Genomic DNA, 15,776 nt, shown 5'->3' with positions numbered 1-15,776 from the left:
CAGTTAGCTTACAGAGACATGTGGAACGCTATTAACTTAGCTGACACCTCTGCTGATTTCGACAGTTCTGTCTAACATTCAACTCACTATTGAAATGTTAGCCGAAAACTTCTGAACACTTTTTAACAACTTTTATGAAGCCTTGCTTCCGTAACCAAGGCAGTTTCTGCTGCAAATTAAGATCGCGTCAGATTTTTCTTTTTCCTCTAATGGCTCGTAACAATACGCCATGTAAACACACAACTTCCTGTGAAAACTTCAAAATAAAGCTCCTGCTAGGCACAGCAGGAAGTGTGAAAATAAAACTTTTTTTCACATTATCACTTCTTGTGACAATAAAATAAAACAAATAAAAGAATTATTCTGAAACTAAACAAATACCTTATAAAGCTCATCTTGTTTTAACCCGTTTCTCCAGCTGGGTTACATAACCAAGTAAAAAGACAGAAAATATTTTGGCTGTCTTGTTGGTTTGGAAGACACATGGACAGCTAAGTCATCAGATAATGTTAATACGCTGGATTGGCAAGGAGTATCAATAGACTATGGGTAAAAGAAAATGTGCTAACTTGGTCTGGTAACCATAGAGCCAGCCACAATACCATGTATTATAGCCATAATACCAAGTTATACATGGTAAAGTTGCAACACCCTTTACTGCGTACAACTTTAAGCTTTTATACAAATGAAATGAGAAATTAGTTTATTTATATGCTGTGAAGTTGGTCATTTCAGCATGATGGGCCCTGTGGGGACCAGTTAGCTTTTGGTGTCAGTCTCAAGTGGTCACTGAAAGAACCTCACTTTTTGGCAATTGATCGTTGGGTTCATCGATGTCAACCCTCAGAGGCTGCCACGTAATTATGACAAATCCTTGATTCACTGCATTTCCTCTCAAAATAAAATTGGATTATAACACCATTCACCCAGTTATCAGCAAACACTGACTTGTCATATCTATTGAGCAACAAATGGTGCTTACACTTAGCTCTTCTGCATACCATGAAAAAGCTGCTTGAAAAAAGATGACACACCCGTTTTATCGCAGTGAGTCAGATAAATGTTTGCAACTTTGTTGTCCCTACTTGATTCATCATTTTACACATTTCCACAATGGCTTTACAAGGTAATAGGAACTACTGAATTGTCATAAATGCTTTTATTGCCAAGTTTGAATTAATATCTTAACAAGGAGCCTTTCAAAAGGCAGCAATGAAATTAAACAGTTGATAAACTCTGAAGTCTTAAAATCAATACCCTATCCAGTCCTCTTAAACACACCCTTCAAACTGCATGTCAGGCAGCTCCGACAAAGCGGATTCTACCACAGTTAGTGCAAATGCTCACTCGGAGAAACAGTATGTATTTTAGGATCCCTATAATTTTGTCCACAATTGGTATTGTTTTCCACTAGTATTTATTAGATGGAAGACTGTGCTGCAGTGTGTGCTTTCACAATGACTTCCCATTCCCCATGTAATCTGCCTTTACACCAATAGTCAGGGGAAATGACAGCATCCCATATTGTGGCATGCTAAAAGTTTAAATGTGCGTGTTCTAATCACTGATTCTGCTAAATAATACATTAAATGCATCAACATTGGCTGCAGCAGAACTAAGCTCCTTAGTAGAGCTGCTTGCATTGTGTCTGTTTTGCTGCCATATTATATGAAGAGCGGATATCAATGCAGCAGCCTAATGGTTATGATGGTGTAGTGGAGCCCGTGGGAACCAGTGGTACATGTGTGAATGGGTAAGAGATACAGCTCTGGGAAGGCTCGACTTTCAACAGTAGGACCCTTGAGAGCACTGTGTGCCCACTGAGGCCTTCACTGCATACGTGATAACACTTCAGCAGGCAGCATCACTGTAAGATGCTTATTCTTTCTGATGTTTAGGATCAATAGCAGCTGCATAACGCTTGTTGCTGGTCTATTAATTACACATGGGCCACAAAATGAGGAACATAATTGTTCAACATGTCATATATGTTCTCTAGTCGCATCCAATATTTATTTTGTGGTTTGTACTGGTTACATCTATTCACATGAATTTAAATGCCTCTCGTAAAGTAGAACTTGAGAATGTGTGCTTTTATTTGTATGCGTGTGAATGACTGAACATGTACAAAATCTTGCAGCAAGAAATGTAAAAATTACAGCTACAATTTGTATTTGAATAAATATGCAACATAATCATTGAAGGTCAGAACGCCTACATGAAACAAAAATATACTTTATGACCTTGTTCTCCTCTTCTTACCACTTCATACCTACAAAGGGTTTTGAACGTATTCCAAGAATCTTCTTACCTCTACACTCTAAGAACTAAAACTGATAATTACTTAAATATTTTGGTGCAACACTTTTACACTCAAAAATAATGAGTAAATGCAAAAACAATCACATCTCTTAAATACACCTTATTAATTGAGTAAATCCAACTAAAATGGAATAAGTTGTTATGAACAATTAAAGATGTTACAGTAACATACAAAATTGAGTAAATACAATTGAAAATCTAAGTTAAAACAACAGTAACCAAAAGTTCAAACTACATAAAATATTAATTAGGAAATGCTGAAATGCTTGGCACATTTAACCTACACCATTACAATTATTTGTTTTTAAATAATGGTGCAATTTACTTAATATTTTTAAGTTAATTTAAGCAAAAACGTTAATTACAATTAAGTGTTTATTTTATTTATACACACACACACACACACAGGAAAAAAGAACCACGTCAATTCAACATTGTTCACAATGATTTATTTTTAAACAGCTTTTTTGTGAATCACACATTTAGCAGATTCCTTCTCTGAACACAGTGAGCTGAAATCTGTTCTACATTCAGTGGATAAAACTTGGATAAAATTTCAGTCACAACAGCCTTATATAATAAAATTGCATCCAAATTGGCATGCTTGATAAAACTCTGTAAAACTGGCATATTGATGCTAACAACAAGAAAAATGTACCTGCCATACAAAGAATAAAAGTGGCTCAAGTGAACGCAGTGCTTTACCTTTTCAGAAAAGGTCAAATGACAAAAATAAAATTAAGATCCCAAAAAGATATAAATCCTGAAAAAAAAACCATTTGCACTGTGACATAGTTTTTGAACATCTTATTTTGATTCCAAAAAATTGGGAAGATTATAACTAAAGAGTGACCAAAAAACATCCATAATGATACTCTCCCATTTACACCTTAATGTGAATCTGGAAAGTTAATACAAAAACACAGTTTATGGTACAAACATTATTTATGAACAGGAATGTCAAAACAATGTAATATCGCAACTGAACCTTTTGATGAGCATTACATGTCAATTAACAAGTCTAACACTTTAAGAACAGCCCTGTGAAATTTTGTCTACAATGAACAGAGGTCATTTTTCAGTCTTTGAACCTTGACAGAAAGGTTTCCTGGATCCAGCTCCATGAACACTTTTCGAAATGCTTCAAATGTGCATTTGAAATTCTTGGGGTATTTCAGATCCAGAGCATAGCACAGTCCCAAAAGATAGCAACAGGCTTTGCTCAGATTCCCAAGTTTGCCCAGAACAGTAACGCCTTCAATAACAATACCCACATCAGTAGGTTCGCCTGACCTGTCTTGATTCTGCAGCAGGTAAATCTTCATCACCTCCTCAGCCAAAGCCTCTTCAACAAAGACAGCATCAGCACCGTCCTTTAAAAAGAGAAACAACTGTTTTAAGCTCACATATTTCCAAACATTGAAACAAAAAGTTTCATTTGTATGACATCACCGGTACTCATAATATGTAGACACTGTGCTCCAAAATCTTATAGCAATAGCAAATGCAAATGCTATTCTTTTGTATGCTTTGAAGTGTTTTTTTTTCTTCTTTAGAACAGTATCTTAAAACTTTTCTATGATCTCACAAGCTAAAATAAACTACCGTAATTGTCGGGCTATAAGCCGCTACTTTTTGCACAAGCTTTGAACCCTGCAGCTTTTAGTCAGGTGCGGCTTTTCTCTGGATTGTCCATGATTTTTGTCATATCGTAAGATTTGTTTTGTTTGTTCCGCTGTTGCCTGGCGGAAGGGCATGTGATCAGACACACAGTATCGGGGTTCAAGAGTGGTATGTTGGTCACATGTCCATCCGCCAGGCAACACAGTGCCGTACAAGTAGCGCGAAAAACAAACTTCAAAGTAGCGCTACGCGTTCAGCGGGAGGCGTGGATGACGAGCGGTGATAAACTTGCGAAAAGCAAGTTATGCTCAATTCCACCGGTGGATTCTGACAGCGTGGAAAAGTGTGAAAACATCCACGATCACCAACGGATTTGAAGGGCTGGACTGTTGCATGATGGAGAGGAGGACACCGCCACGGCCCTTCTGAGGGTGTTCGACTCTGACACTGACAATGAGGATTTCTTTGGTTTTGAAAGTGACAACGAAGGAGAGAAGCGGAGAGTGGATGACGAAGCCATCCTGAGCCTGTTCGTTTCCGACACTGGAGAAGAGGACTTTGGTGGTTTCAGTGCGCAGGAAGAAGAGAAAGATGGTGGTGAATGACTGACTTTTCTTCTTGTTAAAGCCGTGTCGCTGCACCTGAGCCTAAAATGGTAAATGGTAAATGGCCTGTATTTATATAGCGCTTTTCTAGTCCCTAAGGACCCCAAAGCGCTTTACACAACCTGTCATCCACCCATTCACACACACATTCACACACTGGTGATGGCAAGCTACAATGTAGCCACAGCCACCCTGGGGCGCACTGACAGAGGCGAGGCTGCCGGACACTGGCGCCACCGGGCCCTCTGACCACCACCAGTAGGCAACGGGTGAAGTGTCTTGCCCAAGGACACAACGACCGAGACTGTCCAAGCCGGGGCTCGAACCGGCAACCTTCCGATTACAAGGCAAACTCCCAACTCTTGAGCCACGATCGCCCCTAAAAGGTAGTCTGAATCTATTTTTCTGGTGTGCTGCAGGTTATTGTTATGTACTACATTTGTTACTCATTTATGAAGCACAGTACATGTGTCCTACTTGTAATTACCGCTACTTGTACATATACCTAAAAAGTTATGCAAATATGTACCCATAACTTGTTTTTCAAGATATTAATAAAAGGGGTGTGTCTCCAAACAGCCATCTCTTTCCTGACAATTCCCTTTGTGCATATTCTCTTACATATGATAAGTCAACATTGAAACACCTGCGGCTTTTGGTCAGGTGCGGCTAATGTATGTACAAACCAGGATTTTCCCCTGATTTTAGCTTGTGCGGCTAATATTCAGGTGCGCTTTGTAGTCCGGGAAATACGGTACTAATATTCCTAAAACAGATTTATTGCACCAACCTCAAAGGTTTTGATTAAGGCACTTGGATCCTCTCCCAGATGGTCAATGAAACATCTGATGATGACTTCTCATTTTTTCTCGATGGAATTTCCACTCTGTAAAACAGGAAGTCTCAACTGAGGCAAAATTTGCACATTTAAAACATGACTTACCATTTCTAGCTTAAACATAACTATTTTTTTTCTGTTGTTGACCTGTTTTCACACCCACCATCAAGGTAAGAACACCTGTGGAGCTAAAATATTGAACAGAAACCTAAGAAAAGCCGTTTTTAGTGGAAGGGCCTCTTCAATGCTGTGTTGGAACGTTTTTGTGGTTAGAAAATGCAATCTTCCTTACCTGAAGCAGAAGGTTTAACTGTGCCCTGTGGCGTTGTCCAGCAGCACCTTTCTTGGCTTGAAACAAGGACAGGAGTTTGGATGAATACAAGTCCAATGATGACATGAACTTTGGTTCAAGGTTCAGGGTCGTGATCCTATGAAACGCTGCACTGACCTGGATGGGAGAGGACAAAAAATCTGAAGGCCAAAATTCTGATTCAATCAAAAAAAAAAAAAAAAAAAAAAAAATCTACCATTTTTTGCAACCTGGACCTTATTTTCTAACATGCAAAAGATTAATTTACACATCCAGACATAAATCCATATAAGTGGAGTTGTTCAGTATGCAGACTAAACCCTCAACATAAAGTATTATCTTCCACTAAGCTTCTAAATTTTATGTTATGAATTGCTTGCACTATTTCCCTGTGAGATTGTATAATCTTAGAGGGAAGAGGCGGAGCCAGGTTGCCCTCTGAACCATCGTCTGCCAGGCAGCGATGCGAGAGGAACACACCGCTGAAGTGGCGCACATATTCAGAATCGTGTCAGCGGCTTTACAGAGAAAGCCTTTCAGCTCCTCTGGCAGCTCTGCTTCCTCCACCTTCCTGGAGATGACAAACGCTAGCAAATCAGTGTTGTTAGTCAATGCAGCTGACTGAACAGTGCATTGATGTGCGCGATCAGTGAACCTTGCTATCAGCTGGTCAAGTTTGGCGGGATGGGCCGGTCGCTGTCCAACGACCTTGGTCATTTTGGTGCCGAAAACTGAAGCGAGGCTCGGCTCCAGAGGGGGAACAGGCGGAAAACTCTGGTCTGTGAAGCCCTCTGTGAAGCCCTAGGTAGAGACCGGCGCTCTAATCTTCGCTGGCTCTGCTGCTGCCTCAGAGAGGTCATCATCCCTGGGAACTGAGGCCAGATGGGATCTGGGCAACGAGAGTGAGTGGAGCCATACCTTCCCGCCAGATCATGGCCTGTATTTATATAGCGCTTTACTAGTCCCTAAGGACCCCAAAGTGCTTTACATATCCAGTCATCCACCCATTCACACACACATTCACACACTGGTGATGGCAAGCTACATTGTAGCCACAGCCACCCTGGGGCGCACTGACAGAGGCGAGGCTGCCGGACACTGGCGCCACCGGGCCCTCTGACCACCACCAGTAGGCAACGGGTGAAGTGTCTTGCCCAAGGACACAACGACCGAGACTGTCCAAGCCGGGGCTCGAACCGTCAACCTTCCGATTACAAGGCGAACTCCCAACTCTTGAGCCACGATCATCAGATGGGGGTGGAGCAGGCTGAGGGACGGGAAGTTCCTTCTCACCAGCTGCCTCCTGGATGATGCCAGGCAGATCCAGGAGCAGCGCACCAACAACTGGGAGCGGCGTCCTTGCCGACATGTGAAGGCCAGGGGTGGATGAGCGTCGGCTCATCCACCCTTCTGTCACCAGGCTGCCCAGCTGGGAGGCAGTGGAGCTGCCACCACTGCCGTTTTCCTCACGGTGGGTGGAATCATCCAATTCCGGCCCACCATCGAAGAACTCGATGGCTTCTTCCAGCGAGTGCCTCTCTTAGTGGGAACGCCTCCTCAGCATCAGCCTTGAAAAAGGCTGACCTCCGCTGCTTTTCCTCTGGCGGGAGGAGCTAACAGGAGCAGCAATAGGATTAAGGTGTGAGGGCAAGGTCCGCATGGTGAGGACCGAGGCAGCCCACGCAGACGGCATGTCGGTCATACGACATGATGTAGCCGGTCTGGCAGGATGGACACAGACGGATGGTCTCGCTGGACATCTTCTGGCTGGCTGAAGAAAAACGGTAGAGCCGATTTCCTGGTCTCACCGTAACTTATACTAGACCAGGGTGAGGCCCACACAGCAGGTGGGCGTGGACTAAAATACTTCAGTGCTGCGCGCACAAGGGGAATACCCACTTAAAGGGCTGCGCCTATACTCATGGTGACACTGGATGACAGGCCATGAACTCATCAATATATTTACCGAACTGAAAAATTCTCAAAATTTAGATTTGGCATTTGTATGACTAAAATAACCCACCACAAAACCAGTATAAATATTTAGGTGGTATCACCATCCACTACTCAGCTTGTATAAAACAATATCATATCCTTCCAAAATTTAACACATCAAGTCCTCTGAGTAAAATTACCTGCTTTACTTTGTAGTTGATGCAGATTTTTTTCCTGGTGGTGAAGATGGTGCTGAAAAAATACAAATCAAAACTTTATCATTACAAAACATGTCACTGAGTAATCTGCCATAACACCAATCTCTTATGAGAAAGTTTAGCTTGGATTGAAATAAACATTTATTTATGTAAATTGGGAGTAACTAGGCAAGGCAAGGCAAATTTATTTGTATAGCACAATTCAACAACAAGGTGATTCAAAGTGCTTTACAGAGAAACAAAAACAAATAAAAAGCACGATTTAAAATTGATTAAAGCAAGCAAACAAACAAACTAACAAACAAAACAGTATATAAAATCAAAACATAAAATCACAACAGTAGATAAAATCAGTAGTTAAATGTAAGTTTTGAAATTTAAGCTTAAAAGTGTGGATTTGGTGCTTTATTCAAATGCAGCAGAGAATAGGTGAGTCTTCAACCTGGATTTAAATAAACTGAGTGTTTCTGGAACTATACTATACTAACTATATACTAACTATACTGGAAATGATGGTACTTTTGGCTTGACCAAAAGGACCAAAGCTTTTTTTTTTCATTATTTTCTGGGATCTGAAAGGAAGTAGGGCCCCCAGTCTAAATTTACTTAAGGCCCCATAGTACTTTGGACCGGCCCTGGATGAGGTAATCTGCTGACCCGGGCGGTCCTGTCAGTGTTCTCTCAAAAACTGGCCCTGTTCGGGACAAAGCTGAAAGCAGCGTCTTATATGCTCTGAAAGACCCCACATAGAACAAGAAAGCTAAGCAGCATGGTTGCTGCTATGAACTGTTCCGCGGGCAGGTCTTCTTAGTTACCAAAGCCATTGATGACGTCTGTTCATCTCCTCCTGAACAACCTGACAGAGTGAGTCAGGCCGCGTGACTACCGCAGCTCCCGCACCGCGACTCAACAGGGCCATTTTCTAGAAATGTCTGAGCACACCTGCTTTCACGTGGTTCCTAAAATGCCCCCAATTAAACGGTCAGGTCGCTGGTACCGGGACATTCCGGTCAAATTACCCGGAACGCAGATAGCGACTCAGAACGTAAAAGGATAAAAGGGTGCGGTTTCCCGCCGCCTTGACTGGAAGACGGGTTGAAAACTTAAATTAACGTGCACAAACACGCTGCGAAAAGTGAGCCACCATGACAAACGCTTTCTTCAGAACATGTTATAAAAGAACGGTGTGGATAAAGACAGCTAATGTAAGAATTGGTCACTTACCTGAAAACGTTACCAAGTCTGCAGTGGATGTGTGTCTGTCTCGTTCAACGTGCAGAAAATCTCCCATGAGGCCATGCTCCTCGCGTGCGGTACATGCCAAAGGTCATTAGTCTTACTCAAAGTTTTAAGTTAGTATTGGGGGACAAAATTATATTGATTTTTGAACCATTAATAATTAAAGTTAAAGACAATGATAAGTATGAATACCAGTGTCTCAGTTATTATGAGTACTTTCTATGAGATATATTGAGTAGATTTAAATAATGCACCCTGTGTTTCAAATACAGAATTTTTTCTTTTAAATAAACTTGAACAAAAGAGCTCAGTTCAACTCAAAAACTGGTGTTGAAAATTTAAGCATTCTTTTCAGTATTTTCAACTCAAGATAACACTTTTGTGATTTTCAAAGATTTAATCAAGGTCATCTAACTTAGAATTATAATGATATTTACTAAGCCCCTGAATAATTTTTTAGGGTGTACATAGTGCGGTTTTTAGGTGCATTTCTTTGTATTTTAGCAATTTGACCTGATCAAACAAGAAGCTTTGTGTGTGTGTGTGTGTGTGTGTGTGTGTGTGTGTGTGTGTGTGTGTGTGTAGTGACAGTGTGGGATGAAGTATACTTTTGATATATTTTTTTTTCCTGATGTTTCTTTAGCTAATGAGGACGTATTGACTGTTCTGATAGCGCTTTCAATGAGCCTGTGGAAGCGCGAGTTTCAAGTGCACCCACATTATTCTGTTTTCCTTGCAAGACGCCTACATACATCAGGATGATCCATCTCCAGAGTCATTAACAAAATCACTTTAGTGCACTTCTGACAAGCCTCAGTGATTGCCGCTAATGAACTTAGCACATCACAGATAAATCAAAGCTAAGAAAAAGACTTGGTTCATGCACAGCTGAGAAAACAGGCAAATGATGTAGGGGCACCTATTCTTTATTGGACTGAAACGATCAGTGACCTGTCATACACACATGGAGTGAAAATGCTAACAGGTTCCTTTTTTTAAAATTAATTATTCGATGTTTACTTTTTTGTAATGATTATCCTTTTATTTTTTTCAGATAGTAACGAGTATAGTTTGTTCTTGATTTTTCTGGCTACAAAATGTTTCCATCAATTCATCCATCCATTTATCCATCCATCCTTCTTTTGCTTATTCAATTCAGGGTCATCAATGAATTGGAGCCTATTGCAGCTGTCATTAATTTACCCTATAACTTATGTCTAGTTTAGACCTTTTTTTTATGGACTGTGCGATCTCATTTCAAGTGTATATGTGGTCAGAAATATGTTTAGCTAGCAGCAGTTGGTTTAGTTAGCAGCAGGGCACATGACTGAGACTGGTAGCAATTAATCCACTCTATGTTTCTGCCCAGGTTTGTAGCTCAAACATTATCAAAATAAGTGATCTTATAAATGTATGGCATATTGGAAATATGAATGTTGCAAAAAGTAACGTCACTGTATGACACACAGTGAAACGCTTTTCTTAAAAGTAATGCAGTATGTTACTCAATTACAACCAGGAGAAAGACAGTTGTTATACTACTATGTTACTATGTGGATCCTGCTGTAGAAAGATGAACAGGTAGAAATGGAGGCTGCAGCCTGACTGTTCATCAGTTTGTTACCTGAAGTTCTGCAGCGGCTGACTTGGCTAACTTAGCGTTAGCATGTTGTCTGTGCAGGTGCTTCCAAGGGCAAAGTTGTGTATGATGTCTGATGCAGTTGTTTCTCTCTTCGAGCAGTCTCCACTTTACCATTGGACTCTCATCCTTTGTGCAACAAAAATGTTATGTCCAAATCCACGCTGTAAACTGTGCCACTGTTTTCCTCCTCCGACACATGAACTGAAATAGGCTGATCGCAGCGATAGTTCAACAACTGATAAGCGGATCGATAGGCAGGCAGACTAACAATTCCAAGGATTTGCAGGCAGACCACCAACACATTGCAATCAAAGTGAATCATAGGGAATTTATGTTTATGTGTTAAATCTGCGCCATACATACGTCATAGCTAAAGACCCCTGTGTAACTCTGCCTTGTAACCTCAACCATTACGTAGACTGCAACTTGTCATGCACCTAGCTACAAGTCATGTCAGAGCAACGATGGGCCTGTTTAGTACCAATGATTCCTGCTATGAATTTTCAGCTAGTTTTTCAGCAATTTTTGAATGAGCTCATATAGTTGGGGAAACATTTGGGAATGAATATGCTTGCCTCGACCAAAGAAAAAAAAATGAGCACAAAAAAAGAGTGTGAACATACCATTTTATTTGTTTCTGTTGTGGTTTGCATTGCATCTTAAACCAAACCACCATATTCACCACATAAGTCTAAATAAGCTGTCTGTCGGTGCCGATGAGCATAACTTACTTGCGATACATCTGTTTGCAACAGGGGACTTTACTAAACTGCTTTCCAACAGGTTGTACTCTGATAATATTCTGCTATAAAAGCAAAGCTGCTGAGTACTCGTGTTATTTTTGCCATTAAAACTCTGTCCTGCAGTAATGGCATCACTATTAGTTGAGGAATTTCTGAGTTTGAGCTTGTACTGGCAACACTTTCAACATAAGTAGTGAATGTGAATTTCCTTTTGTTTTGATGGCAACAAATTTGCAACAGATGGCAGTTTTCACTGACTGATCAAGTTAATTACCACTTTATCTCAGACAGAATGGCATCCTGACTGCATTGAATCGCAAACTGATTGGTGACTGACTCCAACATACTGTTGTTTTATGGCTGCCTTGATGCACTAAAGTCACTCTTTTAGATGGCATTTAACCATGTGCCAACTAAGGTAGACCTGGTTCCTGTCTAAAGCATGAACTTGTTCTCCTTCTACCCAAAAATGTGACTGTACTATTACAATCTTTCTGCTGTACCATTAAAGCAATATACATAATTAATCAAAAATTATAATGTAATCGTATAATGTACTGACTCTGATAAGATCAATGCTGTGTAAGTAAAGGATTATACTCAGAGACTGCTACAAACACTGTGGAAAAGTAATCACTGCTATTACACTTTAGACTTTGATGTCTACTTGAAAGTCTCATGCATAACTTTGTTATGGTAGAAGATGACTGCATGGCTGCCCTTTATTTGTGATCATATGCAGACATCCATATGAATCAAAATGTTTCAGCATCTGATAATGAAATTTAGATCACTCTGAATCAGCCGGACTCTAGCATACTCATGCATGGGGAAACCACAACATGCCTTTCATGAGCACTTTCAATTTAAAAAAATCTATAGATACTAAGTCTATTTCTCAAGTAAGATTTTGGATACGAGAGATCAACAGACAGATTGATGATGCAGCTGCAGTGATGCAGACATTATACCGGTCCATCACAGTGAAAAGAGAGCTTCGCTTTTACGCTCAGCTCTCGATTTACCTGTCAGTCTACGTCCCTACCCTCAACTGTGATCATGAGCTTTGGGTAGTGATTGAAAGAACGGGATCATGGATACAAGAAGCAGAAATGAGCTTCCTCCAAATGTTTACTTTTCTCACGGCCCAGGATGAGCTCATAGTAGAGCCGATAATCTACATCGAAAGAGGCCAGTTGAGGTGGTTTGGGCATCTGACAAGGATGCCTCCTGGGTGAGGTGTTCGGGATATGTCCCACTGAGAGGAGAACCCAGGGCAGACCCAGGACATCCTGGAGAGACTATATCTCTTGGCTGGCCTGGGAATGCCTTGGTGTTGCCCTGAACAAGTTAGGGGAGGCAGCTAGGAAAAGGGGGCTTCTCTGCTGCCCCCATGACCCGGTCCCAGATAAGTGGAAAAAAATGGATAGATGGATGGTTGATTGTGACTTTTACTGAGGTAAAGGGGTTAAATAATCATTTCATCACTTTGTAAAAAGCCTGAAAATTATTTTGTATTTCATGACTGATATGCAGTGTCTCTGTCAATATCTGTCATGGCAGATGAGTAAACGGACCCAAATGTGGATCTCTCGCTGAGTTGAACAGTGCCTTTATTTACAGTGAAGAAACAAGTAAACAGTAATCCACAGTGCAAGTCTTTCTTTTGTGATCCTCTCCCTTCTCCCTGTGATGCGTGGTAGTGCGTCAGTGTCCAACAAATTCCCGAAACTCCGTGAATCTCTCCTTCAGTCTCTCTGTCTCGTCCCTCTTTCTGGGGACAGGCAAAAACAAACACAGTTAGCTTTGCTCCGCTAGCAAGCGGCAGCACTCTCCTAACACTACACTTGAGTCACTACCAAGCTTGGTGCAATACTCCAGCACCGATGGTCGGCGCTCAACCCCTCAGTTAAGTAGTCCCACAGAAAGGAGTCTGATTGCTGGAAAGCCCAAATCAGCTGCCGGTGTGACGGCTCTCGCGAGGAGGCGCTTCAAGGTCGGAGGTCGCTCAACTTCCGCCATCAGAAAGAGCGACTTCCGTAAACACACCCTGAAGACAAAAAACACACTGGCAGGTCAGCCGGCAACGACCGCCAGACCATAACAATATCAGCTTTATTGACAGAGGTGACAGGTAAGGAGAGAGAGACAAAAGGGGGACGACATGCCGCAAAAGGCTGCGGATGAGACTCAAGCCCAGGCCAGTTACTCTCAGCCATATTGCATGTGGTCACCTGCTCAACAAACTGAGCTAAACCAGCAACCTTTTCCATGTAATGTCATCTGTATTGGTGCAAGAAGTCTTCATGGGAATACCACACAGAAACAACCCAGCCAGATGTTAGATTCAAATCCAAGATCTTCTTGCTGTGAGGCAACAGTGCTTAGCACCACACCTGTGGTGTGCTAAGCAGCTGATACTTCATTCACAAGGGGCAGATTTTTACCCTGGATTCCTTTCTTAACACAGCCCCTAAGGGATTTATGTCTCCTCCTCAGACTGAACCATTTAATTGACTGGCAAATGTGTAAACCACTTCAGTATAGGCTGGAACACCTCTGGGATAAAGGGTATTTAGCTTCTTAACTCCCTCTTAAGCACAGCACAGGGAAAATCAAAAGTTAACGTTACTATGATGCCCCCATCCCCCCTTAAGTTGAACTTTCTTATTTTCTGAGGCAATGAGTTTGTAAAATTTGATTTGGCTTTATAAAAAAAAAATAGACAATAGAATTGCCCTTTGAAAACATTCAGTTATCACTCACACAAATAGGAAATCACTTCTGCAAACGATGCTTTGTCACTTTTAATTTGGTCACTTAATGCAGCGACATGATACTAATATTAATACAATACTACAATAGATTTCATTTAGTCTGCATCCTATGTCGCTGATAATGAAATCTGATTTTTTTGTTGTTGTTATTTTTCCCTAACACCATTTCTATCTATGGCAGAGCTCTGAGAGACATTGCTCCAGCATTTTCTGCCTAATTTACATCTGTCAGTAAACTGACAGGTGAGAAAAATGTTCTGGAAAAGTGAGATGGCTGTGAGCAGTGTGCAAGTTTAATAAACTCTCACCACAAACGCCCTCAGCAAAGATATGCAAGCATTTTGCATAAGTCAAGCTGGTCACGCAACATTTTCCACTGTGATTTATTTCATTTTGGAATCCTGCTCGGCATTAGTATTCCTTGTTGTCTGCATCTCTCAGTTGTTTGAGCATCCCGTCATGTCTGATTGAAGCCACAGGTCTGCTTACACTACAGCTGTGGTTTGTACTGGTAGTTAAAAAAAAAAAACACGTAAAAATGCCTCCATATGTGTGTGTTAGCAAGGTCAGGATGGGGGGGGGGGTCACTCTCACTGCCTTCTCGAAACCTCTACAGATCTTTGATTCATAACCTCATTTAAATTTCATTTTGTGCACCCTTTTCTGTTCATCAATATTTCAGATACATTCCCCCTTGCTGGTTCACGCATGTATTAGTTAAAATATTTGTCCATGTTGCATGATTTGGCTGGCATTTAGAGCAATTTTCCAAAAAAAATGCCCTGGATTTTTTTTATTTCAACTTGGATTTCAGTGCACTGCTTTTATATATAAAAAAGGGTAAGTCATTAAAGTGAATAATTGTCAGTACTGTATATACTGTACATAGATGTGCAGTAATGATTTGGAATATGTGACAGAGCTAAGGTGAAAAGCTCAAAGTTAAAGCAACTGAAGAGAGCTCATTAAAAAGAGTCAAGGAGGTGAAACAGGATGAAATCATTACTCAAAGAACTGCAGACCGTCTGCAAAAGCAGAAAAATGACACTGGAACTTATGTGCAGTGTTAGCTCATAGATGATGTCAGATGTCTATTCATATTAATGTACAGAATTCACCTGCTTGCTGCTACTACTGCACATTCACCCATACCCCCCCCCCATTTTTGCACATGTCGAGGAGCGTGTCAGGCTACATTTCACTGTGTGTTATACTTGTATAACTATGCATGTGACAAATAAAGAACCTTGAACCTGATATATACTGAAAAAAGGTGTAAGAAAAGGGAAATGTCATGGATTTTTTTTTTTTTTTTGCTAAGGCCTTGTCTTATGGTAATATATGGATGTCATATTAAAAAAGATTAACTTACAAGCTGGCATCCATATGTTTTTGGTATTGGAATACTGATTTCTGTCCAGGTTTCCTTAATTCTATACCATTAAATGAGCAGCTCCCACTGAGATTAAATATCCTCAAACTGGCATATACTTACTTTAAATGTTTTCAGCTGTTTAATTTGGA

The 15,776-nt window shown here is 40.9% G+C and overlaps 2 pseudogenes across 1 annotated transcript; both read right to left on the bottom strand.

The window, feature by feature from the left end:
* Positions 1-3,305: 3,305 nt before the first annotated feature.
* On the bottom strand, positions 3,306-5,887 carry LOC146681662 (uncharacterized; annotated as a pseudogene). The gene is made up of 3 exons (XR_014918073.1): positions 5,681-5,887; positions 5,341-5,436; positions 3,306-3,695 (listed from the first exon to the last, which is right to left on the bottom strand). The product of XR_014918073.1 is annotated as an uncharacterized LOC146681662 (transcript).
* A 27-nt stretch (positions 5,888-5,914) lies between these two features.
* LOC146681661 (uncharacterized) lies at positions 5,915-7,818 on the bottom strand (annotated as a pseudogene).
* Positions 7,819-15,776: the final 7,958 nt, after the last annotated feature.

Source organism: Copadichromis virginalis, linkage group LG23 (genome assembly GCF_057382275.1).
Source record: "Copadichromis virginalis isolate Kocher_CV1m ecotype Utaka linkage group LG23, C_Virginalis_male_GT1.1, whole genome shotgun sequence".
Classification (NCBI taxonomy): Eukaryota; Metazoa; Chordata; class Actinopteri; order Cichliformes; family Cichlidae; genus Copadichromis; species Copadichromis virginalis.
This window is presented reverse-complemented; position numbering and strand designations above follow the sequence as displayed.